This window comes from Cyrtonyx montezumae, unplaced genomic scaffold (genome assembly GCF_038088225.1).
Source record: "Cyrtonyx montezumae isolate F1298 unplaced genomic scaffold, pur_monq_1.0 scaffold_116, whole genome shotgun sequence".
Taxonomy (NCBI): domain Eukaryota; kingdom Metazoa; phylum Chordata; class Aves; order Galliformes; family Odontophoridae; genus Cyrtonyx; species Cyrtonyx montezumae.
This window is the reverse complement of record NW_027071844.1, coordinates 136431-163716: the sequence shown is the minus strand read 5'-3', so window position 1 is coordinate 163716 and position 27286 is coordinate 136431.

The following is a 27286-nucleotide window of genomic DNA, read 5'->3' as shown; positions in this document are numbered from 1 at the left end:
GTGTAATATCTCTCCATGTTCTCCTATTTGCCCTTGCATGTGCCTGCCTGGACTCAACACTGATTTCTCACCCTTCACCAACAGAAGATGTGTTAAGACAAAGACATGGGAAATGCCATATTCAGTTCTTGCTTCTAAATTCTAGCCTAAGCACTAGCGATCACTGCCACAACTCAAATAATTTTTGCACTGTTCAGTTAAGTAGGAAATTTGCTGATGAACCCACATTGCATCTTAATTCCTGTATTAAGTCATTCTGAACCTCCAGAAGCATCTAATTAAGAGGAGTCTCATTAAAAAAAATCAGGAACAGAAAGCTGGTAAAACAACAGGTGTATCTGTAAAGGTGTTATATATCTCTACTACATTTCTTAAAAAGACCACTGCATGGTGCAAACTCTGCCTTTAAATCTGGAAAAACAATAGGCAATGCTAAATAAAATGACTAATGAAGTACATTCCTAAGAAAATTTGAGTGATAAGCCACCTATCTCCTTTCTTTAAGTTCAGAAGACTGTGGAGAAAATTAAGAGCTCAGAGAGACAAAAAACTGGATGAAAGAAAACAACCCCTCCACATATGTTTTCTGTTGGGATAGAAATTAATTTTGGAATGGCTTCTAGAAGCACAGAAACTGATCTTCACAAAATATGCAAGGTTAGACTTGCAGAGAAGGACTTAAATGTTGGAAGTCTCTAAGTCTTGCAAACTTATCACCTCATAGATTTCACAGTAGCCAGCTGGGCTCCCAGATGCCCTGTGAGACTCATGAGAAAAAGTTTAAAAATGAGACAAACAGCCCACCATTCTAAGCTGAAAATAATCTTAATTCACAGGATCACAGAATAACAGAATGGTAGAGGTCATCTTGTCCAACCTTCTGCTTAAGCAGAGATATCCATAGCAGGCTGCCCCAGACCAAGTCCAAGTAGTTAATTGTTGCAGGGAAGTGCTGAAAGTGGACTGGAGGGTAACAAGGTCCTGTCTTTGTTTATTATTCTCCAGTACTGTTGGGCATCACTGCCAAGATCATAGAATTACAGAGTGATTTGGGTTGGAAGGGACCATGCAGTTCCAATCCTCTCCTTGGACAGAGACATCTTCCACTAGATCAAACTGCCAAGGCCCCATCCAACCTGACCTTGAACCTCCAGGGCATCCAGTCCCCATACTGTTCATGAGGAGCAGAACTCATCACCAGTCTCTTTTTAGATAATAAGACACTGACCAAAAATCATTGAGTGAAATCATCCAGACAATCCATTAGGTTTTTTATCCATCAAATGCATGCTGCTCCAGTTGGAGACAAGGATGTAATGTGGAACAATGCAATGTACTTTGCACTTGATCCTCTCTTCTTCAGAAAAAAATAGTAAAAAAGAGATGTAAAATTATATTTTTTCATATGAAAATATCAAAGAACATTGATTTAAATACCAGGTTATTGGATATTTATATGACAGTTTTCTCTGATTTTTCTATATCTGTCCAATTAGATATGAACACTTAGGACACAAGTCAGGGAAATAACTTGAATATGCATTTTTGAAGAGAGTGTTCCATATAAGGACATACAGCCTCTATCCTTTTGAACTTTTGACCCCATCTACCTAGTCGGAGGAACATTTTACATCTGAGTCCATGTAAACACCCAGAATGAAGTCTTATATATATATGCATTTTTATATATACGTAAATATACATATTTACACTCTCATCCATTATTTTATATATAAAATAGAAATATATATTTGATTATATATATATATAAAATAATGGATAAGAGTGTAAATAGACCGTTTTCTTTCTTATCATTTTTTGTTTTGTTTAATTCACAGACATTTTGGGCTACGAATGACCCTTGGAGCTGTACAATCCAAATATCCAAATAAACCTTTCAGCGACATCTTTACAGATGCTTCACATTTGTATAATCTGACTGTAATCCTTCTGTATCTCAAAATTCACCACACTATCAAACACATAATTTATTGTTCTGAATGTCAGATAGAATTCATTATGTTGTGGAATACTTCTATGTTAAAAATACAGTGAAGCTTCTCTCCTCTTCCTCCAGTTAATGGAACAGTTAGAAAAGGAGAATCCAGATAAACTGTGAAGAGAAAGAGAGGCTGAGATCATACAGAGAGAATCAGTCCTTCAGAAATCCTTTTTAAATACAGCTAAACAATCCTCCAAAAATCAGTTTCTCTTTTATGAAATAAAGGTATATGAATCCTCATGATCAGAGGATTTCTGACCTCTGAGGGTCAGAAATGCATAGCAAAGAATAATGTCAGTGCATAATTAATATGATAGAATCTGAGAATCAGAGAAGGGTTTGTGTTGGAAGGGACCTTAAAAATAATTTAGTTGAAACCTCCCTGCTACAGGCAGGGACACCTCCCTATAGACCACACTGATCAAAGCCCATCCAGATTGGACTTGAATGCATCCAAGGCAGAATCACCTCTCTCGACCTGCTGGTCACGTTTCTCTTCACATAACCCAGGATACAGTTGTCCTTCTGGGTTGCAAGCACAAATTACTGGCTCATGTTGAATCTTTCATCAACAGTACCCCCAGATTCTTTTCCTTGGGGCTTGTCTCAATCCATTCTCCACCCAACCTGTATTTGTGCTTGGGATTGCCCCAACCCAGCTTGGGTCATCTGCAAACTTGCTGAGAGTGCTCTTGATCCCACTGTCCATGTTGCCTGCAAAGATGTTAAATAACTCTGGTCTCAACACCGATCCCTGAGGAACACCACTCATCACCAATCTCCACTTGGACATTGACCCATTAACCACAACTTTCTGAGTATCATCATCCAGCCAGTCCATCATTCAGTGAGTGGTCCATCCATCAAATCCATTTTTCTCCAACTTGGTGACCAGGATATCATGTAAGACTGTGTCAAATGCATTGCACAAATCCAGGAAGATGACATAAGTTTCTCTTACTTTATCCACTGATACTGTAACTCCATCACAAAAGGTCAGCAAGTTTTTCATAAATGCCTTGTCCTTGGTGAAGCCATTTTTATTTCCACCTCATCTTTATATTCCATATGCCTTCAAGAGATTTGGCTCCGTGATCTTTCCCGGCACTCAGGTGAGACTGACTGGCCTGTAGTTCAGTCTATCTTCCTTCTTTCCCTTCCTGAAGATGGGGGTTATGTTTCCACATTTCCAGCACTGGGAACTTCACCGTGTTGCCAGCTATCTTAGGCCCCTCTTTCATCCAGGTCTTTATCCTATCTCACCCTGCCAATCTTTTCCTTGAAGAGGTGGAAGTCTGCTCTTCTGAAGTCCAGAGAAGCAAGTTTGCAGCACACCCTCACTGACGCTGTAAGGATCTTAAACTCCACTGCATGGTCACTGCAGCCAAGGATGTCCTTGAACTTCATATTACTCACCATCTCCTAATATCGCAGTTTTACAAGGCAACTGAAAATGTCAGGAAATAAATAATTTCATTCTATATAACCATGTATTTCACAGATACTTGTCCCATTGCATCCTAATTTCCTTCATTTGCAGTGGACAGTGTTAGCTTAAAGGCACACAGAACTGACTTCTGTTATTTCAGTTGCTTTGTAAATGTTAAATATGACGTCTTACTATTTTGGCTTTTCTCTATAGATAAAAACAATGGAAAAAATATCTTTATATCTGATTTAGAAAAGTTCTGCAGTGTTCAGTTCCCAATAGTCAGCTATCTTTCTAAATCCAAGAGCTGTTTTTTCCAATGGTTTTGTTGTCTCCTATGAATTTTTTAAAAATATAATTTATTCATGAGCAGAAGTGAGTAAAACCACCTCTTTCCCAGTAGAGTCATATTGTTAACATGAACCACATCTTTCCTGACCTTGCATAGCAATTGTAGAGGCTGCAGTCCATAATTGGTCTAAATAGAAATACACTTGTAAATCAGGTAGGTTTCCTGGAACTTTGGAACAACCCCAGTGCATCTGGTTTTATTCAGCCCCAAGTCTCAATTGCAACTGAACAAAAAACTGCACACCAGCTAAACCTATCAGACCTTTCATGCCTGAGCTTTACACCCCCATTCTCTTTTACACAAATTAAAATGAGACTCAATATTCAAGCCAAAATCTTCCAATATGCTTGTCATGAACTGCTGAATTTACTGTTCACATCTTTTTTACAATACAGATTAAGTGTGGATCCAGAGCTCTGCTTCAAAGGGGGCCTCCAACTGCCATATTTTCATCATAGCATGCATTCACGATGCAAATATAATATCCATCTGGGCCTTTTATAGGCTTAATTTATCCCTGCTTATTTATCATAATTAAGTGCACCATATGATAGGAATCCTTGTGGTATCTCTACTGATCTGGAGTAGGGAAAGATCACTAACCCTACTTATGAAATCCAGCAATTAAATTACATGATATCACTCATCATTAAAACAAAAAAAAAAAAGCCTCTGCTAATGACATAAATGTGTTGGACTAACCAGTTCTATTCTACCACATATGTAAAATAAGAAGAGGAAAAATGACAGAACATCAAAGATGATAGCACAGCAGAAGCCCCAAGGAATGTTCCCAAGCCACTGGATTTGAAATTATGGTATACCATGGATCAGTTCTTCAGTTATAGAGATGTAAGCAGAAGTAGATCAGCCATGTAAAAAAAAAAAAAAACCAAAAAAAAACAAAAATAGGTCACTCTTCAGAAGTCAAGTTTATACAAGTTCCATGAAAATACTTCAAGATACTGTAAGTGCTTTCTTAGTGATCTGGGACTAACCTACCTCTAAATCTCTTAATATAAAAGGATATAAATGCAAATACACACACATGCTTTGAGAAGCATATTATTTTAAAGACATACCTGTCGTGACCTCCTGAAGCTACATCGAACTAAAATACTTAACGCAATTGGTAATATAGCCAATAACACTTGTCATACTGGGAAGTCTGTGTTCAGATTCTATGACAGAATGCCTGACAAAATGTCCTGGACTAGTTCTGAGTTGCTGTGTAACTGTGGTAGAGCAAATTACTGCACAGATAACATCATGTCAACTCCAAAGTCAGCTACACAGCTGTGTTGTCGCAACATAAATATAGGCATGGATGACCCATGAATGATGTTGACTCTCTCTCAGATCAGATTCTGGTTATAAGAAACTGATATGTGAAGAAATCACACTATCAATATCCTCTTCACCCTGATGGGGTAAAAATCCCCAGTTCCCTCACCATATATATAAAGAAGCCCTTAAAGTTCTCTTGCTGAGAAATATCTACATGACAGAAGTAAAAAGTAAGTTACCAGTAGAAAAGACAGGTCTGTGTTTTAGTTTGTGTTTCTGTATGTTCTCCTCTCACATGTATTTTTTTTTTTCCTCAAAGGCTCTTCGTTGCAAACTACTCAACATCTGTCTACACAGATCCTTCAGCTCTGAGACTCATGGTATATCCTTAGTAGGCTCTAAACTCAGGGCACCTCATAAGGCATCAAAATAATGGGATTTAAAGAATTACCTTAAAGCACATGGTGACATTAAACATCTATGAATCATGAGTGTTTGTTTACTTTACTGTACTTACTTGTCTAAAATATTCATCTTTCTATATAGGTGTTATGGAATTTCTCAATTCCCATTGAAATTTGGACCTTTGGAGTTGCTGACTTTCAGTAAGTGTTTTAAAAATCTTACCATGTCTTTAATGAATTTGCTCATTTTAATGAACAGTCATATGACTTTGGAGTCTTCTTGTCTGGAAGCAAAGCTAGACTGTAAATCTTTGCACCATTAATAGCTGTTCCTTGCCTTTCATTCCTAAGTATGGTAGTAATTATCTGCTTTGCAAAGCATAATAAAATATGTGTCTTCATATTCAGAATATTCATGTAGTTGCAATTTTAAAGTAATCATAGATGATGCATAGGCAACAGTGTGTCCATAGTTAACAAGACTTCTTAGAAAGCTAAATTTTTAACCTCAGGGCCATAAACTGACTTGGGAAACAGCAGCTCCCTACGAATCACCAGGAAAAAAAAAAAAAAAAAAGAAGGAACATTTCTCCAGTGTCTGAAAGATGATAAACCTTTACTGAGTAACAAAGCTTTAACATCTAACGTGATTTCAGATTCTGAATGTTGAGCAATGTTTCTTCCATGTGTTTACCCAATCAGTGATGGTTTTTGACTTTGCAGTTAAATCTGTTTGGGAATTAATGTTCTTGAAGTATACTAAGAGGCATATGAATTATTTCAATTGTATTGTTGTGAGTTGCTCTTGTTAATATTTTGCTGCCTTTTTTCCCAAAGGAGACTGACCTCACAGAGATAGCACTTTGGCTGACTGCTCACTTCCAGGCTTCCCCTTGCACCAGCATGACAATACATAGTATACAAACATTGCCATGCTCCATCACTGTGCTGACAAATAACTCTAGGAAGAGACTGGGTATGACCTCAGTACCTGTTCTTCCATGTATCCTTGTCTACACAAGAATAGTCGAGGATGCCCAACCCTTGGAGGTATTCAAGGCCAAGCCTGGTAGGAATTATATCTGTCCATGGTTGGGAGTTGAACTAGATGGTCTAAAAGGTCATTCTAATCCAAACTGTTCTATGAATCTATGATTGATTTTGTTTCTATGACTATAATTCTATTATTCTATGATACATCACTCTCAAGCTCCCATGTTTTCCCTTATGGTCCTTCAGATACATAGAAAAGATCTCATTCCAGCCTCTCTCCTTCATTGTGTTATGTCATACTATACATTATCTCCATATTCAGTTCAAGTATTATTATAGCACTTTCAGTACACGGATTTGACATTTGGTCTTGCTAGAGATTTTCAATATTTTTTTTAAGATAGTGAATAGTAAAATATTTACGAAACTCTTATGGGTTGAAAACTACACATAGGATTAAAATAGGAGTAAATAGGAGGAAAAAAAAATCACAGCCTAAACAGTTTTCCACATTAACTGTGAATTTCCTTTGGTGCCAGGAAATGGTTGAGTTAGATTGTATTCTTTACTAAAATTGCATGTAGTGTTGAACTGTAGATAAAAGGGACACCTTAAGAAGCTGCAAATAACTGTGCAGAAAGTTAGAGGTACAGCAACCTTCATGTTGGTGCAGCTTTTTCATAAAGGTTTGCTGAAATCTCCCAACTTCCCTATAAGCTTTACAGTACTTTTCCACAAAATGCAGAAACCCCACAGCCTCTAAGATAAGCACAAAACTGAAAAGTTTCTGCTGCTAAAACTGTGCCATGATAAGCAAAGTCATCAAACTGAATACAGAAGATCCTCTCAAGAACAGTTTTCCTGCCAACATTTACAAATGCACTTTTCTGTCAGTTCTGGAAGCTGCCTGACAAAGGCTGAGAAAGAGGAAGTCTCCATGTATTGTCTCATGCAAGGTGGCAGAGTTCATATCTCTCCCCAAGAGAGATATGAGTTTAGAAACAGAGAGAAACACACTGAGTTTAGAAACAGCTTTCTAGCAATGGTAAGACATGAAAATATTTGTTTTTTCGTCATGGATCCAAGAACTAGCACGAAGTTCTGCAAAGCCTTTGTTAAACTGTGCTGTGTTCCTGTAGCATGATAGACTTAAACATACTTTACTTATGTGAGGTAGTGTTTAGCAGGATTTTGCCTCTGTTCATTTACTACATCCTTGACATGTAAGTTTCCTTCTGAAACCTGCTAGCTAATGGGAATGAAATAAACAGATTTTTAAATAGGTTTCTGGTTACCAAAATTCAGTGTTCAGAGAAAGCTGATAAGAAGGACTGGAATGATTTTATCCTCACCCACTGAACTCACTGCAGTTAACAGAATAACCTCAAGATATCAATATCAATAAATTATGTCAATAATACAACAAAAATCATAAAACCATAACATAGCCACTCATGATGTCTTGTCAGAAAACAGGTCATTTCATGCATGCTCCTTCAGAGAAATCATCCACACAAGGATATCTGCTGATCTGTGTTCCAGCTTCTCTGAAAACACTGTGCAACTGGAGGCCTGCTCCTGGCTTGCTGTTCCAGGTATGACAAGGAGCCCTACTGATGGTAGTATATAATTCAAAAGACTATTGAAGCACAGCACTGTAATACAGTGAATCCTAAGAGTCATGCATCATCTGATAGTTCAGGGACTCTTATTCTCCTGTATTTGTGAATATTATGTCATAAATAAATCATTCATTGGTGGGGATTTTGTTTTATTCCCCATGGAAAAAGTGTTCTGAGGTATTCCTCACAAAGAGGAGAATTCCTCTCCACTTTCATTTGGAAAGTCTTTTGAGCTGAGGGTTTTGATGGTCACTCATCTCTTCTGAGGCATTGCAGAAGTCTTTCTCTGTTCTTAAAAATAAAATAGAAGAAAGAAACGAAAGTCAGAACAGGTCAAGAGGAAATTAAAGCACTCATTAAGTATCATAATTACACATCTAGCTGCTTTCCAGGTGGTTTTTTATGGGATTTGAAGTTTCCAAGAGGAAGGAAGAAATAGCATTGAAACAGTGGATCAACAATAAGTGATATTAGCCAAGACAGTCACCTGAGCTCTGAGCTTCAAATGTGAACTACAGTTTGAGGCGGGAGAACGCTGTAGTCTAACCACTAATTGGTAATTTTTGTGAAGAATTCTGAAGTTTATTAGTTTTCATATAGGTATTCCATGAGCAAGGAGTGTAAGACTTTTTTTTCTCTATAGTCTTCAGCGCCTCTGTACTGCATTCTTCCTTTTGCAGAACTCTCTGACAGCTGCTTTGGAGCAGGTCCTCAATGATGACCAGTTGGCTTGTCTTCTCATAATTTCTCTTCCCACCCTGAGAAGCAAACTATAGGATATACAAGAACACAGACCATCAGTAATCCATTCTTGCTATGTGGACAAACAGTTCATCTGAATCACTGGGTCTGCAAAGCAGTATTTTTTTTTCTGTGACAATAGATTTTGATTTAAAAAATGGGAATATAAAGGAGAATTTAAAGGAAGGAGTATACCCAGGATATCAGTACTAATGAGCATCTGCTAAAACTAATAAGTATTTGAAATCTGAGTTTGCTGTACATTATTTGTAATCTCCATAGAAGCGTTATAGCTGTATAGTCATCTCAGCCATACTTTTCTGTAAGCATTAAAGGTGGGAAATTTTCCACCTAAATTCCAGTAACTGGCAGGCTGAAAGCTGAGATCAGATTTTCATCTCATGTAAAAATGTTTCATCATATCTTTGCCTCCTATCACTTATCTTGATCTTATTTGTATTCCTAAAAAGGCACGAGAATGTGTCTTTACACAGAACAAGGCCAGAGTGTGGGAAAACTTTTATTTCAAAGTTCTAATCCCCTGGATACAATCTGTGATGGATGTGATAAATTTGTTGACAGAAGACCTTTTATATCAAATCTCAGAACCTAATATAACTGCCAAGAGCTGAGAATTTCACAAGATTTGGTTCAGCTGCTTTCAAGAAGTGGCTATGTGATTTAAGACTTTGTGTGTGTGTGTGTGTGTTTTATTTTCTTTTTTAGAACAACCAAAAAGATATCTTCCCTCTCAACCCCCAAGAAGCAAATGTTTCAGTGATAACTATTGCAATATCCAACTTCTGGCCTGAAATTACTCGTCTGACTTCATATTCTACATTTTGGATATTATTAAGATAAGTAGATAAGGAAGATTAGGGTCCAGTGAATGAGAAATAAAAGGTCTACACACGAATGAAGTGGGAATTGGGAAAACTTTCTGTGAAAAACTGTTCTTCTCATGCTCCAGCATCTTCACAAGAATACAGGAGTGCTTGAGAATATTGCACCTGGAATATTCTAACTTTATTCCTCAATAGCCAGCAAGGTTAGTCTTCCTTATATTTCAAGATATTAAAACTTTTTTAGTAAATTATCTGGTTGTGAGAGCTCATCCTCAGCACAGAGTAGTTATCAGGGTGGGGTTTTTTGTGTTTTGTTTTGTTTTTGCCAAGTACATCTCTCATAAGAGTATGGAGGAAACCACAGAAGATCTGTCTACAAGAGGGCACATCCTACCCAGCCTAAACTAGTTGTATACAAAGGCAGGAAAAAAGGGTAAAAGAATGACCTAGAGAAGAGGAAATATAGAGGCGGCTCTCTATCCTTCTGGTTGAAGCTCTCCATAAAATACAGGAGTACCAAAGATTGTGTATGTGTTTTGAATCTCAGCCATTCACATGCACAGGGAAGAATTGAGTGATTGTGACCTGACATCAGCAGAGCTATAACAGGACTTGTGCTCATCCAAAACATAAAGAAACCAAAGAACCTCCCAGAGATCTTCTGTCTAGGTATTTAAACCTAGATAAGTTCAGAACATAACTTTTGAATAATTTCTGACTTTTTATTTGGGCTCTTCCTCTTCTGTTCCAGAAATACCATGGTATATATCTGCATTGATGTATATGAAGTTATAAAAGAAATTAACAATTTTTCCTTATTTAGTTAGTATTCAAGTCATTTTTGACCTTCTGTAAAAGATGTTTTTTCTTCTTCTACTCAAGAAACTTCTTTTCCAGAATGCAGAGATGTTTGCTTGATAGATTGCATGGCTGAAAAAGGAAGATTATGATCCAAACAGGTCAAGCAAATGCCTTCTGCTGACAGAGCTGTAGTGAGTGAAATACTCTACAAATGGCCTTCCTGAGTGGGTTCATAAGTTCAGAAGTGGAATTATAAAATGAACAGAGACAAACAAGAAACAAACGTGAAGTAAAACATGGTTTCTTCATTTTGTTTGAAACCTCAAGTGTCAGTTTATAAAGAATAAGCTATCAAAAAGCTCTTCATGTAAAAAGTGTGAGTACTACATTCATGCTGTTAGTAATAGAACTATTTGCTGCTGTGCTACCACAGCTGTTACCCATGCTTCATACCGTACACACAATTGAGGAAGAAAAGTAGTACTCAGAAGTACAGAGGTTAGTGAAGGCTAGTGAAATATCTGTTTGTCCCATCACAACTGTACTGAGCAGAACAAAAATGAAAAACATATAAACTACTCAGGCTTTAGCCTCGTAGGGATCCTTGTGATCTATAAAAGTTCTACAGTAGCAGTGAACTGCTCATATTAGTTTCATTAATTCCAATCTAATCCCTAGTGGGTTTGTTTTGAATAGTTTTGAGATTTTATGAGTAAACCTTTATAAGAGCCATATTGATCTTCAGTGAAACTCAGATGAAATCCAAAGGACCATAGCTAAAATACAGACTGTAAGATCACAGTCTATCCCAGCATGTCTGTATAATGTGCATCAGAGTGTATAGCTAGAGGGATCCCCTTGCAGCCCTCTAGGGATTACCTTCTAGTCCCTTTTCTTCTCTGAAGCACCTGTACACTGGTGCACACAGTGAGGGGAATAAACAGGAAAAACAAGAGATCTGCGTACTGTTGCATAGCCAAGATCTCTTTGGGATCATGGAGACATGGTGTTACAGCTTGCATGACTGGATTGCTGGAGAGTAACTGGAACATAATGAGTTCTGTATAGAGATGTATGATGAACAAATGGAGAGCTTATACATGAAAATTAAGAGCAGGCTGATATGGGTTATAACATTCTCCTGATCAGGCTGCCTGATACCTCCTCCTCCAAGAGGAGGAATTTGATGAGGCCTCCTACAAATGGCTGAAAGTAGCCACATGATCATAGGCACTTGTTCTCATGGGGAACTTCAACCAACCTGATATTTACTGAAAAAACAACATTGCCATATACACAGAGCCCAGTATGTTTTCCTGTAGTGCATTGAAAGTAACTTTCTGAAAGAGCCAATGATGAGATGTGTGCTGCAGGACCTTGTTCTTACAAACAAGTAAGGACTGGTTGGGAATGTGAAGGTTGAACAACCATGAGATAGTGACGTTCAGACTTGCACATAGAAGAAACAAATCCATAAATATGATTTCAACACTGGAATTCAGGAGAGCCAAGTTAGATTTCCTCAAGGACCTACTTAGAAGTATTCCATGGGTTAGAGCACTGGAAGGTGGGGGGAGCCCAAAAGAGTTGGTTGACATTCGAGCATCACTTCCTCCAAGTTCAAGATCACTTCATCTCTAAGAATAAGAAAACAAAGCAAAAGTGACAGGAGATTTATATGGATGAGCAAGGAGCTCATGGAAAAACTCAAATGTACAAAGAAATTCTACAGAATATGGATAAAGGATCTGGCCACTTGGGAAGAATACAGGAACACTGGCAGGGCATCAGGACACGCAGGAATGTAAAAAGGAAGGCTAAGACCCCCTTGGAATTAAATATGGCAAGGAAGGTCAAGGGCAACAAGAAGGACTTCTTTAAGTATGTCAATAGCAAAAGCAAAACTGGGGAAAACTTGAGCTCAGTGTTGTGTGATGTGAATACCCTGCTAACAGAAGACACTGAGAAGGTTATTAATGGCTTCTTAGCTTCAGTCTCTACTGCTAAGACAAGGAGGATCTAGGTGGATTGAGAACTGTCTGACTGGCAGAGCTCAGAGGGTCATCATAAGAATGTAGAGTCTGTTTGGAGGCCTGTAAATTATCAGTGTTCCTCAGGGGTTGGTGCAGGTTCTGGTCTTGTTCAACATTGTCATAGCAAGCTGGATGAAGGGATAGAGCCCACCTTCAGCAAGTCTGTTGATACAAAGCAGGGAGAAGTGGTTGATGTGTCAGAAGGCTGAGCTGCCATTCAGCAAGACCTGGACAGGCTGAGTTGGGTGGAGAGGAACATGATGAGGTTCAACAAGGGCAAGTGCAGAGTCCTGTGCCTAGGGAAGAACAACAGCATTCACCAGTACGAGTTAGGGGGTGATCTGCTGGGAAGGAGCTCTGCTGCAAAAGGGCTTTGCAGAGAAGGACCTGGGTGTCCTGGTGGATAGTAGGTTGGCTGTGAGCCAGAAGAGTACCCTTGTACCCAAGGAGATCAAGGGTATCCTGGGATGCTTTAAAAAGAGTGTTACTGTGAAGATGAAAGAATGACCAGAGAGGTGGTGGAATTCCTTTCTGGTGATATTCATAACCCGTCTGGACACTTTTCTGCTTGACCTACTGTAGGGAATCTGTTCTATCAGAAAGTATATGATCTTCAGAAGCCCCTTCCTATCCCTATGATTCTTTGATTCTGAGATTTGTGAATTACTAGTAGTTACTAAATAGTTGTTTAGGAAGGAAAAAGTCTGCATTTATAGCTGAAACAATTCCTGCAAGCAGACCCAGAATATGTAAAAGGCACTGTCTGTTTTATTACCACCTAAAACAAAGCCAGTGTTCAGCTAAGAGTTACTGATATGCCAAAAAGAGAACAAACTCAAGACAATGGAAGAATTCACTCCAAATTTTAACTAAAGAAAAAGAAAAAAAAGACAAATGGTCCTTTAATCACAGCACTGATTTTCAGAAGCAGTGAAGACCAACAATGACTGCCAGATTTTTACAAACCATTTAAGCCTGTTGGGCATACATTGGAGACTAACATGCTTTGAAAACCTGGCCAGCAGTTTCATTGTGGAAACTGCCCGGTTATACGCACATTTGTAAATGTGGTCCTTATTTAACAAAATTAAAATTGCTGTTGATAATCAAGTTCCAATTTGGGCTGCCAGGAACTTAAAAACTCTTATTATAGTACCTTTTTGCCATAATGCTAAAATATAAAATCTGGCCAACTTAGAGTCAGCAAGCAAACAACTTCACACTAGCAATTATTTCCGCTCATATACACATTTCTTGGTTGTTGTTTTTTTTTTGCTGCTGTTGTTGGGTTTTTTTCCTTCTGCTGACTATTTAAGTCAAAATTGTTGGATCACTTTTCCAATGGATTGTTCCTTTATGCCTTTTTTCTGTAGATCCCAGTGGTTCTCCCACATGATGTGCAGAGCTGCACTCCAGGTGACAGGATTGTTCCTGCTCATTTCTTCATGGGGTGGCATATATTCTCATTTTATTCATCCAAAACCTATATGAGATGACGCATAGAAACTCTGTCTTATGGCCTTCAAAAGCCTCCAGGAACAATAAAAGAGCAAAAAGTAAGCCATAATGCATACTTTAAAAAATGTGAAGGAATTGGCTACAATATTTGCTACAGTTTGCTGTGGTCCTGATCCTATTTTTTTGTTAGTACCTGAATATTTCTCTACCTCTACACAGACAAAATGTTAGTAGATCTTACCACATTTCAAAGGATGTACATAGTCCCTTTACTTCATCATGCATTTACAAATAAACTACAAATCCCTTGGCAACTCCTACAAAGTAATTCACTGTGGGCTGATCTCTGAATAATTACCATTCCTTACTCAAGGTACATTAAAGCCAATAGATGTACTTTCTTTGAAGGGGATAATGACATAGATCTACTGAAATTCATTAAATTCTTTAAGCTTCAACTTAAAATAACCAGGTTATGTTCTGAAAGTTTATGAGAAATTCCATGTTACATTAGATCACCACGTTTTGCACTTTGCTTATTGACTGGATCTTAAAAGCAGCTTACAGGGCTTAAGCATTATATGTCAGCTAAAATCACACAAGAGGCAGCTATGACCAGAAGAATAAGGGAAAACCTTAAAAAAAAATAAAAAGTTGGCTTTCAATAGAAGAACTTAGAGAGTTTTATTACGTGGATTTGCCATATGCATTTTTCACATCTGCCCTCTTAAAGAACTTCATGTTCCCTGCTTATTATTTTAATCACTAGCACACAAAGAAACAATATAAGAAAATGAATGCTGAATGTGTTAAAGTGTGATAAGTGAAAACGAAATGGAAAAAAAAAGTAAATCTTGTACTTCTTTGAGTGAGTCTATATTTTTGATAAAGATACTCATTATTTTCTCTATTAAACTGTCCATAAAGATGTTGCAGTGACATCTACAGTAATTATTCTGAATCCAGATGAAAGGCCAGTGTCAACAGTGGAAGAGACTTCTAAACCAAGCCAAAGTTTCACTTAGTCACTATTAAGATGTGACTAAACCCATGCAGTGGCATGCTGCCTGGCAAGCTCCCCTTCTGCTTGTGTCATAAATGGTGTCACTCCAGCAACATAGCTTCTTGAAAGGAAGGAGGAAAAAACAGACTGTGTTTTCAATCAAAACTTACATTTTAACATTTTAAATATAACTGACAACACTTTGGAGATACATTTCTTATGAAGCACACTCTGGGAATGTTTGTGCTGAGATAGGGACAGATCTTTAGAAAAGATTTTTATGACTGACACCAAAAGGTGTTTTGGATTCAAATTCCTCTTTTTTTTTCTTGTTTTTTTTTTTTTGTTTGTTTTGTTTTGTTTTGTTTTCGTTTTTGTTTTTTTCTTCTTAAACAAACATCATGATACTAATAGAGTTTCCACAAAAATTTATTTATGTCAGTTAATGTGTAGAGGATATTTTCTAGAAATGAAAAGCAGTGTAACTTACAATGTCAGCATATGTAGTGGGAACTTCCACTTTACATGAAATCGCTCTCTCTAAAAAGTTTCTCAGGAAAACAAAAGATTATCATAGCAGTCATCTATTTTAACTTAAAATTAGGAAAATTCTTGTCTTACTAAAATTCTGCTAATTGTAATGTGTTTTGTTTTGTTTTGTATTTTGGTAAGAAGTCTGTTTTCCCAGTGAATGATAAAGCAGACTCAAAATACAAAGCTAGAATACTTAGACCCAATAGTAATTAAACATCAAAGTCCTTCTTCCAAGATGAACAATTTAAATAATGAGTTTTCAGTAAAGGCAGTCAGATTCCTTATAACTTTGCAATTATCTTTATTGAACTCTTAGTTAATTGCTGTATTTCACTATTTGTTCCACATATAAGGGTTCTTAACATGATGAAAATCCTATTTCTTGATCTACAATAAAATCTTTCTATGAACAACTCATAGGTCTTCATAACTGAAAATATCACATCTCTTTCCAAGTTGGCTTTAATACAAGGAAGGTTACAAAACTAACCCAATTAAAGTGCACAGATCTGCAAGTTGAGTTGATTGTTACTGCTATCTATGAGAGCCGGAATCATGGATCAGGAATGATGGATTGCAGGCCACAGGTTTGATAATCCAACTAAGAGGAAGCAGGATCCCATCCTGGATTAGCTTGAATTGCCCTACCTAAAGATTTTGTGATGCAAATTGGTGGTGTTGGATATAGTAAGAACACACAGAATATATTACATTCTTCTGACGAGTAGTGACTGGAAAGGTCTTGACTGTGATGTTCCAGCCTCATTAATAGGCTCTGTGTTGTACATCTTTGTCTGATATGAAGCTGCCATGCCTTGTCACCAATTACAGGCTCTGCAAAGACCCATCTCATTAGAGTACTTATATTGCTTGTTCCTGAAGGTGATACTTTGTGTGGCACATCCTCCTACTGCCAATGGGAAACTCATCCTTGAAGTGAAGAGATGTCAGTCATAAGGCACAAAGTAAAAGGAAAAAAAAATATGAAATGCTGCCTGGAATATTAATCACACTGCTACAGAGAGTGAAGAACCCGGCATTTGAAATGAAGGAAGAGAGGCTTCTTAGCAGTCAAACCAAAACAGCAAATAATTCTACAGATACAGGGCTCAGCAAAGGTCCTGGTGGTGAGGCCATGTCTGTTTATGTTGGTGAGATTTGATGATGAGAGAAAAAGCCCAGCATGACATCTCCCACCCATTTTGCATGCTCTAGGATTTACAGAAAAAGTTAGCCTGTCTTCTCCTGGTGTTTCACTGACATGTCCTCATTTGTGTCACTAATTGTGAAGCTGATGTCAGTCAGAAACAGCCAGGAATACATTCAAAATGCGGCAATGACCTGTGATGATTCACTGAGTATATGATCTGCTTTCTCATTGCATTAATACTCTTCATGTACTAATTTGATCTCTCAAGTGACATGAGTAAACCAAAACTTTAATATATGTAGTGAATATATAAACACTGAATTTATTTTCCTATAATACATATATATATTCTTCTATATGATAAGGTTTATGAAGCTTACTCTGTTTACTCTGCTGTGAGTTATGTGGTACGATTTCTACTGGCTGCACAGGATATCTCAGCTGGTACAGTCTACACCTGAATCACCTACAGGAGCCAACAAAATTTCCAGAGTTCATAGTGAGTATCATAAATGAAGAAATAAATGGCCTCCCTTAAATAAAATCTAGTAAAAATGCAAGGATGGTTAACAAGATACAGACATTTAAGCAGCTTTCTTTTAAGGTTAGTATGGTAAAATATTTAAGCTCTTAAAAAAAGAGATATCCACACTTATTTTTGGCTACAATCTGTCCTGACGGCAGCTGAGTTTAGAGCTAAGTGAGGGGAAGAATTATTCTCTGTGTGCATTCATTCTACCACTTAGAAAGCTAGAATATCTGCTGTCAAGTGGAGAATACTTTTTATGCAATATTTCAAATATTATTTAAATAACAAGAGATGAGAAAAGGAAGGGGCTATCAATGTCAGCTCAAAAAAAACAACAAACATGACCTAAAGTTCTTGATTATGTTTCTTGATTTAGTACCTGTACATGCATTTATGGGAGATGCAACAAAGTGTCTCCCTAAAGAAAAGCATGAAAATAACACCATTAAGTCAAAGAAAACTAAAACACCCGATAGCAATATAAATCCATCTGTCTAGATGACAGTCTCAAAACCATAGCATTGTGAAACAGAAAATGCATTCATCCTCTGGAAAAATTGTATGCTTTATTATCTCAAAAATCTTTTGTCAAAAGTGCCTTTCATCATGGTAACTAAACACTTAAGGATCTAAAGGCTGTTCTCTCCTGAATCCAAAATTCTGTATTGTAGTGTTGGCATACAAGCCAAAACTTCAACTTCAGTTTACAGAATAAGAGAAAAATATCTTTCTTTCACAGTGTAATGCTAATATAAAATAATCATCATCATCCATAGTCAATAAAGTGGAAATTGCAGTACAGAAATTTTCCCCAAATTTTCCAGATGCCTAACTATAGAGTACATTATTCTTACAAATGCTGCTTCAAGTCTTGATAGCCAGCAACAGTTTATAATTGTTACTCAGTAAAAAAATTATTTGTTTAACTCAGATCAACTGAGGATATGCTCATACATATACCGGTATGACATTTTAATACAATTGCAAAGACGTACAGCAAGAGTACCAAGATCTCTTTTTTTTTGTTGTTTGTTTTTTTTTCCCAGACATATTCTCCTCTACTTCTCACACTGATAAGAAAACAGCTGGAAATTATAGTGGGACTTCATGAAAATAAGAAGGAAAGAAAATCTTAGACTGAAATAATCTTGAAAGTCACTGCTAGGTTGGGTGCACTGGTAAATATATATCATATTAGGAAAAACTTAGCTGAGTGGTATGAAATAAGAATTTTATCTCACAGTGCTGTTGGATAACAGGTACCAGAACATTCAGAAGTTAATGCAAACCACTTTGTGCTGTAAACATGTATATAATGTACAGTATCCTTTTATATACATACCATGCTACTAGCATGAAAATATAATAATTGGCCTAATTAATATGTCAAAACTGAAAATCAAAGGATCATGAAATCACAGAATGGCTTGTATTAGAAGGGATCTTAAAGCCCACCAAGCTCCAACCCCCTGTCATGGGCTGGTGCCTATCCACCAGATCAGGGGGTGCCCAGGGTCCCATTCATCCTGGCTTTTAATGCCTCCAGGAATGGGTCATCCACAACTTCTCTGGGCAGCCTGTACCAAGGCCTCATGCTCTATGTAAAAAATTTCTTCCTAATCTCTAATTTATATATCTTCTTTTGGTTTAAAGCCATTAACTCTTGTCTTTTCACTACACTCCACGGAAAGAATTTCCTCCCCATCTTTCTTCTAGGCCCCCTTGAAGTACAGGCTTCAATGAGATCACACTGGAGCTTTCTCTTCTCAAAACTGAACAAGTCCACCTCCCTTAGTCTTTCTTCATATGAGATGTGCTCCAGCCCTCTGATCATTCTTATGGTGTCTTCTGTATCCATTCTACCAGCTTCATATCTTTCCTGTGTTGAGGGACCCAGGACAGAGTACTCCAGATGGGGCCTCACAAGGGCAGAGCAGGAAGAGGGCAATCACCTCCCTCTCTTTGCTACCCACTCCTCTTTTGATGCGGCCCAGGATACAGCTGGCTTTCTAGGCTGCAAGTGCACACTACTTCCAACAATCAATATTCTCAAGTCCTTCTTCTAAGGGCTTCTCTAATTCCATTCTATATTCAGCCTTTATTTGTTTTTGAGATTGTCCAAATTCAGTTCCAGCACCTTGTACTTAAGAGCTGTTGAACTGCATGAGGTTCACATGGATCAAGTGGGAAAAAGTATAAAGCCACTGAGATATTCAGTGCATAATCCATGTATCTTTTGCTCTTTTTTTTTTTTCCTAGTAGAAAGTCAGTGTCTAGAATCTCTATTGAGAACCTTCCAACAATTGTTAATACTGGCATTTAAATGAGCTCCATAGTTGAGTGGACACCCCGATTATGTCCATCTCTGGACATATTAAAGCCAGGATACATGGGGGCCTGGACAGCCTGATCTTGTGGGTGGTGACTGTGCTTGCAGCAGGGTTTTGGAACTAGATGATCCCTTCAAACTTAAATCATTCTATGATTCTATGATTCTATGATTCAGTTTTTCTCAAGAACTTTCAACTCTCTTAAGGCTTCAAATTATAGTTTATGGATTCAGATCTACATCATATTGTTCAAAAAACTGGATTTCAAGAGACAAAGAACCAAAGAATTCATTACATTTACCTTTTCCAGATACATACACTACAGTTAGTAGTTCTAGACCAAACATGAGCAAACATTTGTTGTTTCTATGACTAACATCAAAATATGATAATCAAAAGAGAGAGAAAATCAGCTTTTTTAGCTATTCTGTTGTTTGTCTGATTGTTCATTTGTCAGGCTGCTGAAATATCTGTTAAGGATAATTGTCAGAAAATAATATCTTGACCAAGATAACACATGAATTAATTTAGGAGAGAACATAAGATTTTCATGCTGTCTTCATAGACAGCATGACCCAGTTATCACTGGATCAGTTTAGGTTGTGGCTTTTCTAAAATACATCTTAATCAGTTGTTTGAATATTACCAAACCAGAACCTTTTCCAAACACAGATCTTGGATCCAGACTTCAGCATCAGTTCAAAAACAATTTGTTATTTTAGGACAGTATTTCCAAATAAGCTGATATCTTGCAGCCATTTTGCTATTGCAAATACATTATAGTCCTTCTCATCCCATTCACTAGACTTCAAGGAGCCAGATGAAATGGTAAGGGACTCAGCCCATCACTTGTAGGACACAGCTTGATTTGTTATGTTATTGTGCTTGTTTCAACTAGATGTGGATGGACCTGCATACCCTTACTTTTGGAACACATTACTTCTCATCTGCCATCAGTATACCCATAGGCAAAAAAGCAATAACTTACTAGTACTTCATGTATTTTCTGTCTTTTATTGCAGTTTAGACTTTTTCTGTATCAGAGAAGTGACTGTTTTATCTGAGGAAGTGTTCATAGTCAGAACAAGGGCCTAAAGAACAGTGAAAGTAAATATCCATAACACAAAATAATTATCAGAATCCAAAACAACTATCATAAAATACCCTGTCCAATACACACTGGGCATGTGTTTCACTCTGACGGATCATTTTAATTAACATCAGTGTAGATTTTTTTTTTCATTCTTTGCTTTTAGACAAAGTATTAAGGCTCTAGTCAATGCTTATGCCTGTTTTGTATATAAGACAAGCAGATATCCCCTGATTATAGACACTTTCAGACACTTACTACAATCATGATTTCCTTATGCAAAATGAACATTTCATCAGTTAGCAAAGAGTAAGCAATAATCAGCAGTACCATCACCATGAGTGGTAGTTTGGTTTGAGGTTTTTTTGTTGTTGTTTATTTTGTTGATGCCGTCGCAGTGGATCCATTCTGTCAGCTAATCTTATCATTGCCAATTGCTTGAATATATAAGAGAAACTTCAATTTATGTATGTCATTTCAAACAAAAGCCCTTATCCACACACAGACCAGCGTATTGACCTGAACAACCATGTTTGTCAAAATTGGGAATACTATATCAATAGGAAAAAGCATAACAGAAAAGCAGAAGAAAAGAAAGAATAATGGGGCACACTGATGTGCCCTTCCATTTAAGATCAGTGTTTTCAGAGCACTCTAGAGAAGTATGAAGTGTCAAGAACAGGGAAATAAAATGATGGAAAAGTTCTTTCCACCACTATCTCTCATACAGTGGTTCTAAAAGAATGAAATACACTTTAGAGAATGTAATAGCAATTTAGGTAGGTTATTCTTAAGGCTCTTCCAGCATTTCCAATATTGTTAGGTTTATAATTTCAAGTGAAACATCCCCTTTGGGTTTAACTGGCAAACTAGAGTACCTCAGCTATGGAACTCCCCTGGAAGCCTATACAAAATAAGTGGAACTGGTTTTATATCATAAATAAATCCAAATTTTATTTTTAAATTACTTTATTGAGATTTTATTTCCCTCAGTATTTTTTTTAATTATGTTCAGAACTAGAAAGACTTTGGAATCTTAGAAATTTCAAATTAAAAGCAAAAAGTTCCAAGTGACATTATGGCCAAATAAATATGATAAATTCTATTGTTAGACTCAATCAAAGCTAAAGAGAACTCAAGAGAAATTCCCAGCCAATATTCACTGGGAAAGTTTTTGTTTGTCACAGGAATTAAAAACTCTTTCAAGGCATATCACTGATATAATGGATGATGTAATATTTTCAGAGTAAAGTCCAAGGTACCACAATTGCCCTTTAAATTTCCCTTGGGTGGGAATAGATATAGCACATCAAAGCTTTAGAAATACTGGGCTGAAATTTGTGTCCTGCTACGATAAACACAAAATGTCCATTGGGTACAAGTATTCTGTCGCTTATTTCCCAAATCCTTGATCTAGGTGTCACACTGGGATAGCTCTACCTCTCCTTTCTGCTTCCTATACACTTATTTCCAGGTGTACTAAAATACATGGGCAGGAAAGTGATGACAGTGCTCTTCATCATGTCCCCATAATTGTGTGACGCAGAGTGCCCAAGGTTTGTGCACAGAGGTCATTCCAAGCAAACTTTTGAAAAGACTGAAGTTTGATCCTTTTGAGGGAGTGTTTTGACAAATCTGCCATGTCTGCACACTTACAATGATATTCAATCTTTCCATCTGTTTGCATGTAGAAGTGATGTGTTCCTGAAGTCCTTGGTAAACACTATCTGAAAGGTTTCATTGAGTTGTCTAACTCTGCAGTGGAATTCGCTGCTGGTAGTGACCCAGGGACAGAGTGTACCACCTACTGAATCTTTCCCAGGAGCTTGTCAGCTCTTGTATTCATAAGACATTGGCATGTAAGTAGAACAACATAGAAATCTGGCTATGGAAAACACTGATATAGAAAAACAGAAATTGTTGAACACAGGATGTCAATGTTCAACAAGTTCACCATGGTTCATCAAATTTATCCCCTGTTGCCTTCTGTATTAAAGTCCCATTTAAAGATTAGCACCAGAGTGCTGCAATTCAGTAGGAGTATTTTGACCATGCTCCTTGTAATTCAAAGTCTCTTCCAGATTCTCACTGCTCTGATTGTTAGAAACCATCTGCTACCAAAATTAATTAACTATGTACTTATACTCATTTACTCATGTATTAAAATTTTTTCTCTTCCTTGTGGTACTCATTCATACCTATGGAGACCTATCATGCCCTCATTCCTGATTTTCTCCAAACACAACGGCACACTTCTTGGTGATGTGCCTAAGAATTCTGTAACTCTACGAGTGAGTGGTTTCTAGAATCCTTCCAGTCCAGAAAAAACTTTAATCTAGAAGTCCTGCAGCTTTTATTTACTTCTTAAAAGCTTGCCTGAAAGAAAAATCTGAAGTCCAACCCTTGCATCCTCAGGATGCTCACCTAGTTTCTCATGCCTCCCAGATCCTAATCTCATCAGATCCTTAACAGTACAGACTGTGGGAAGTCACAGAACCTAGTGATTCTAAGAAATACTTTTTTTTTTTTTTCAAAAACACCAGATGTTTTTACTCTTTTTTATCTATCCTTAAAGCAATTTCAATTTTACCTAAAGATTAGATTTTATCTCAGTTCAAGGTGATTTTTCTTAATTTTTCAGAGATCAAAACACAGCATTATCTCAAATATAAAAAGATCCTTACAGATCTTTATTTTAAACTAAATGGTTGATAGATATAAAGATCTAAACTAAATGAGGTATTCTGACATGATCAATGGACTATAATTTCTATATAGAGAAATTATTGAATACATAACTCGCTTTACAGAGAACTAGACTTTTTTTTTCTTATATTGTATACTGTGATCCTTCAAAACATTTAAAATTGCTTAGAGACTATACAATTTCTTGGCTTTCTGTCTTGACTAAAATAATATCCTCTGGTTTGATGCTTTCTAAAAATAATGTTAAAAGGCAGAAGAGCCTGATACTTGTTGAAAAATGTGTTGAGGAGCAGCAAGATTTGAACAATCAGTCATAACTCAGCTCATGTATTTTTCTGCTGTAATTAATTTTTTGTTTTTCTGATTCCATGTAAGCAAGAATATAAATGACATGGCAATGTTTTTAATTATGTCTGCTTACAGAATTAACTGCTTTAGGTTGTATGGACACCAAGTTTGCTTTGTTGAAAAAGGAAACAGTAGGATGTGTTGTATCTAATGCTTTAATGAGAACATGGGCTTTCTGCAAAGAAGAACTCTTGGAGATGCTTCTAACATTTATTGAGACAGAGTTTAGAATGGGGGTAGAGATGTTGTGCCTATGTCTCTGAGGACAGAAATTAGCGAAGAGTATAGGAAATGAATCACAATATTTGTGTCTCTCTGTCCCATTAGAGGAATTAAATAATTACTTCTTAATTAATTGATGGTCATGTATCTTCTCAAAACCCTCTGATTTGCAGGGTTGAGTAAATCAAGTGAAGTAAAAATAGTCTTCAGACTGAAAACTAAACTCTACTACTGGGTATGGATGGTCTGGATTTTTGTGGAGATATTTTGATAGCAGGGTAGCAACAGCAATGGTCTGTTTGAGCAAAGCCCAGCAGTGTCCCTTGTGAGAGCAGAATAGCTGCAGCTGCTCCAACAGGGACCCACTGCTCCAGGATGTCAGAGTTAAGGAACACCAGTGTGTGACAGCAGCTGGGAGAAGGGTGAGCAATGGGAGAGAAATGGCCCTGTAGGCACCAAAGTCAGTGCAGGAGGAGGGTAGGAGATGCTCCAGATGTGGAGCAGCAGCTCCCTGAAGCCTAGGAGGGGCCCATGGAGGAGCAGGCTGGCCCACTGCACCTCATGGGCACTGTACAGAGCACATCACCCTGTGCAGCAATGGAGGAGTCAATGGTGCATCACTGGATGAGGTCTGGAGGAAGTACAGCCCATGGATAGCCCCTGCCAAGAGCAGCCCTGGGCTGAAGCTCCAGCCCTGGAGAGGAACCCACAGTATGGCAGGAGGTAGGAGGAAACTGGTTTTAGTTTGCTTCTATTTCTCACTTTCTTAGTCTGCAATCTCACAGTGCTTTGCCCCTAATGATACCTGGTGATAGTTCCTTGTATTCTAATCCTTTTCCTTTGAGTTCAGCTATCTTCCAGTGTGAAGCCACCAAATCAGATCTCCTGGACAAAGTAGTTTGACACTTTCATATTAGATGTTTCAAACTGTTCAGTCTGGAATGGCTTGACACACAACTGCCTGGTGGGCATGTCTTGCGGCAGCTCCAAAACCAGCAACCAGCCAGTCAAGAAAGGTTAGTCAAACCCGAAAGGGACCAAAAATATGCTTTAAGCTTCTAAAGCTTCTTCTTGAACCTTTCTATAAACCTTCACTGACATTGTCCAGGGGTTTTGCTTACAGCTTTCCCTTTCTTTTTCTCCCTCAGACCTCTTCAAGTCTGGCAGCCTTGGCAGTTTTGTCAGGTTGGATGCTGCCCATATAATGTGATGTATCAACAATAAAAGGCATCCAACAGCACCTGCAAGTATAAAAAGTACTTCAATAGTTGAAAGCTAAGTCCTTTGTTTGCCCTACCCCAAACTGTTTGTCTGAGACCTTCCAAATACTAAAAAGCCAAAGGTGGAAGATGAAGCAGCACTACAGATACATACAGCATCTCTACCCAGGGATTAAAGCTAGCCTAGGGACTTCAAAGTTCAGTGGGTTCTGGCTGATACCAGAGATGTTTCTTACAAATATTTCAACAATTATTGGAATGATTTTCTTAGTCTTCCTCTAAACCAAAATGATGTTGAATCATAGAATGGTTTGATTCAGAAGTATCTCTAAAAATCACCTAGTTCAGAATAGATCATCCAATCCATGGTGAACTCTGAAGAAAGTCATATGGATATATCACTCCCAGACTAATAAAACACTGGGGAATAAATAAATAAATAAATAAATAAATAAATGATAGATGTGTTTTTAACTCTCCCTCAATAAAATATTTAGAAGAAGAAGAACATGTACAAATCCTGCCCCTTCTAAGGTCTAAACTCCATGCACCATTCTGACCTACCAATGATTACAGGCTGCACTTCAGCATCCTATTAAAAATGTGGGGAAAAAAATCTCAGTATTAAATAAGAAATGCTAAATTACAGTTTTCTCAAGGAAAGCAGTGCAGTCATGGCTGTCTTTCCATCTGTTTTTACTCTAATCCAAAATAGGGCATATCAGCAGGAGCTCGTGTTTGTCCCAGGTAGATCCTTCAGCATTCAGCATGCCTGAAGTAGGCACAATGTCCTGGAAACACATTTTCCCTTCAGCTTCCTTCTAGTGACAAAGTCAAGCTAAAGTATGGCTTGGCCTATAAACATACTTGCCCTGTGTACATGTGTGCACATCCACAGTCCAAAATTATTTGAAATGGGTGCACTAAGACATGAAATGATGACTGAATAGAAGAACTATAAACCAGAAAGCACACTTCATGAAAAAGCAGAGATGCTGATGCTGGTGTCTTGACATTTGAAAATGCTTCCTCCCCACATCATTTCAAACTACTGTTGGTAGGTTTGTACCACCTGTCAGTGCTTCCCGAGATATCTCTACTGCTACATAATTTAATCATTCCAGCTGATGTGTCAAGCAGTTAAATGTATTATTAGTTAAAAGTGGATAACAGTTTACTTTGAAATAGAAGATTTAGATTTTTTTAACTGTTGAACATGGAGGAAAAAAAATGTTTCATTTTAAATACTTGTATTTCTGTGTCTGCTATTCCATTTCTATTCAGGTCATTATTAGTGTACTCAGACATACAGCTGAAAACTAAAACGTACAATCTTGAATAAAGATAAACGGAAAAATAGACCTACTTCTCTGATAGTGTCTTACTTGAAGCCTAGATGATGACTTGAAATACAAATTGCAAAAACACAAAACACCTGCACAAGACTTTTCAATTAATTAATCAAGAGCAGCAGTGCAAAGAATAACATTTTAGGAATGATCTGAGTAAAATATTAGTGCTGTAAAATCTATTCAGAGCTGTTCTTTGAAACTATTCATTGAAGTTCCTTAAGAAAGGGGCTCCAGGAGTTATATTTAAAAGTGGTGTATGGTGATTTAGTGATTTATACTAATGGGAGTCGCGTGGCTAAATCACTGTGCACTGCTTTGAAACTGCACCACTACAACCTTTCCTGTCTGATCTCCTCCCGGGCTGTGTCCGCCCTAATCCAGCTGTTTCCAATACTGTATAGAAGAATAGAAACTATTCTAAGCTGCAGTGTGTTCCCTGTTGTGCTAAGAAATCACATCAACCTATGCACTGATGCTAATATTAAATTCTTAAAAAAATAAAATCCTTACAGAGCACACTAGAAAGATTTGCACACTGAATTTCTCAGGCAGTGTAATAGCTCCCATCTTCTGAGAGCATAATCAATTCCTGTCAAAACCAAGGGAAATGGTAAGTAATTGGTTATTCGTGTTTGTTTGCTTGGTCAGGCCAAAAATTTGTTTTACCTAGGTGGAGCTCTGCCTATGTAGTATGAAGTAAATCCTACGTCCATCTTTGGGTTGTTGGTCCAGTAAAGAGCTCATTTTATCTTCCAGTAGAGGTTGCGTACTTTCCCACAAGGAAGCCAAGAAGGATGAGGTTCATTCCAGCCTCAGAGGTGCTTCTGCTTATAAG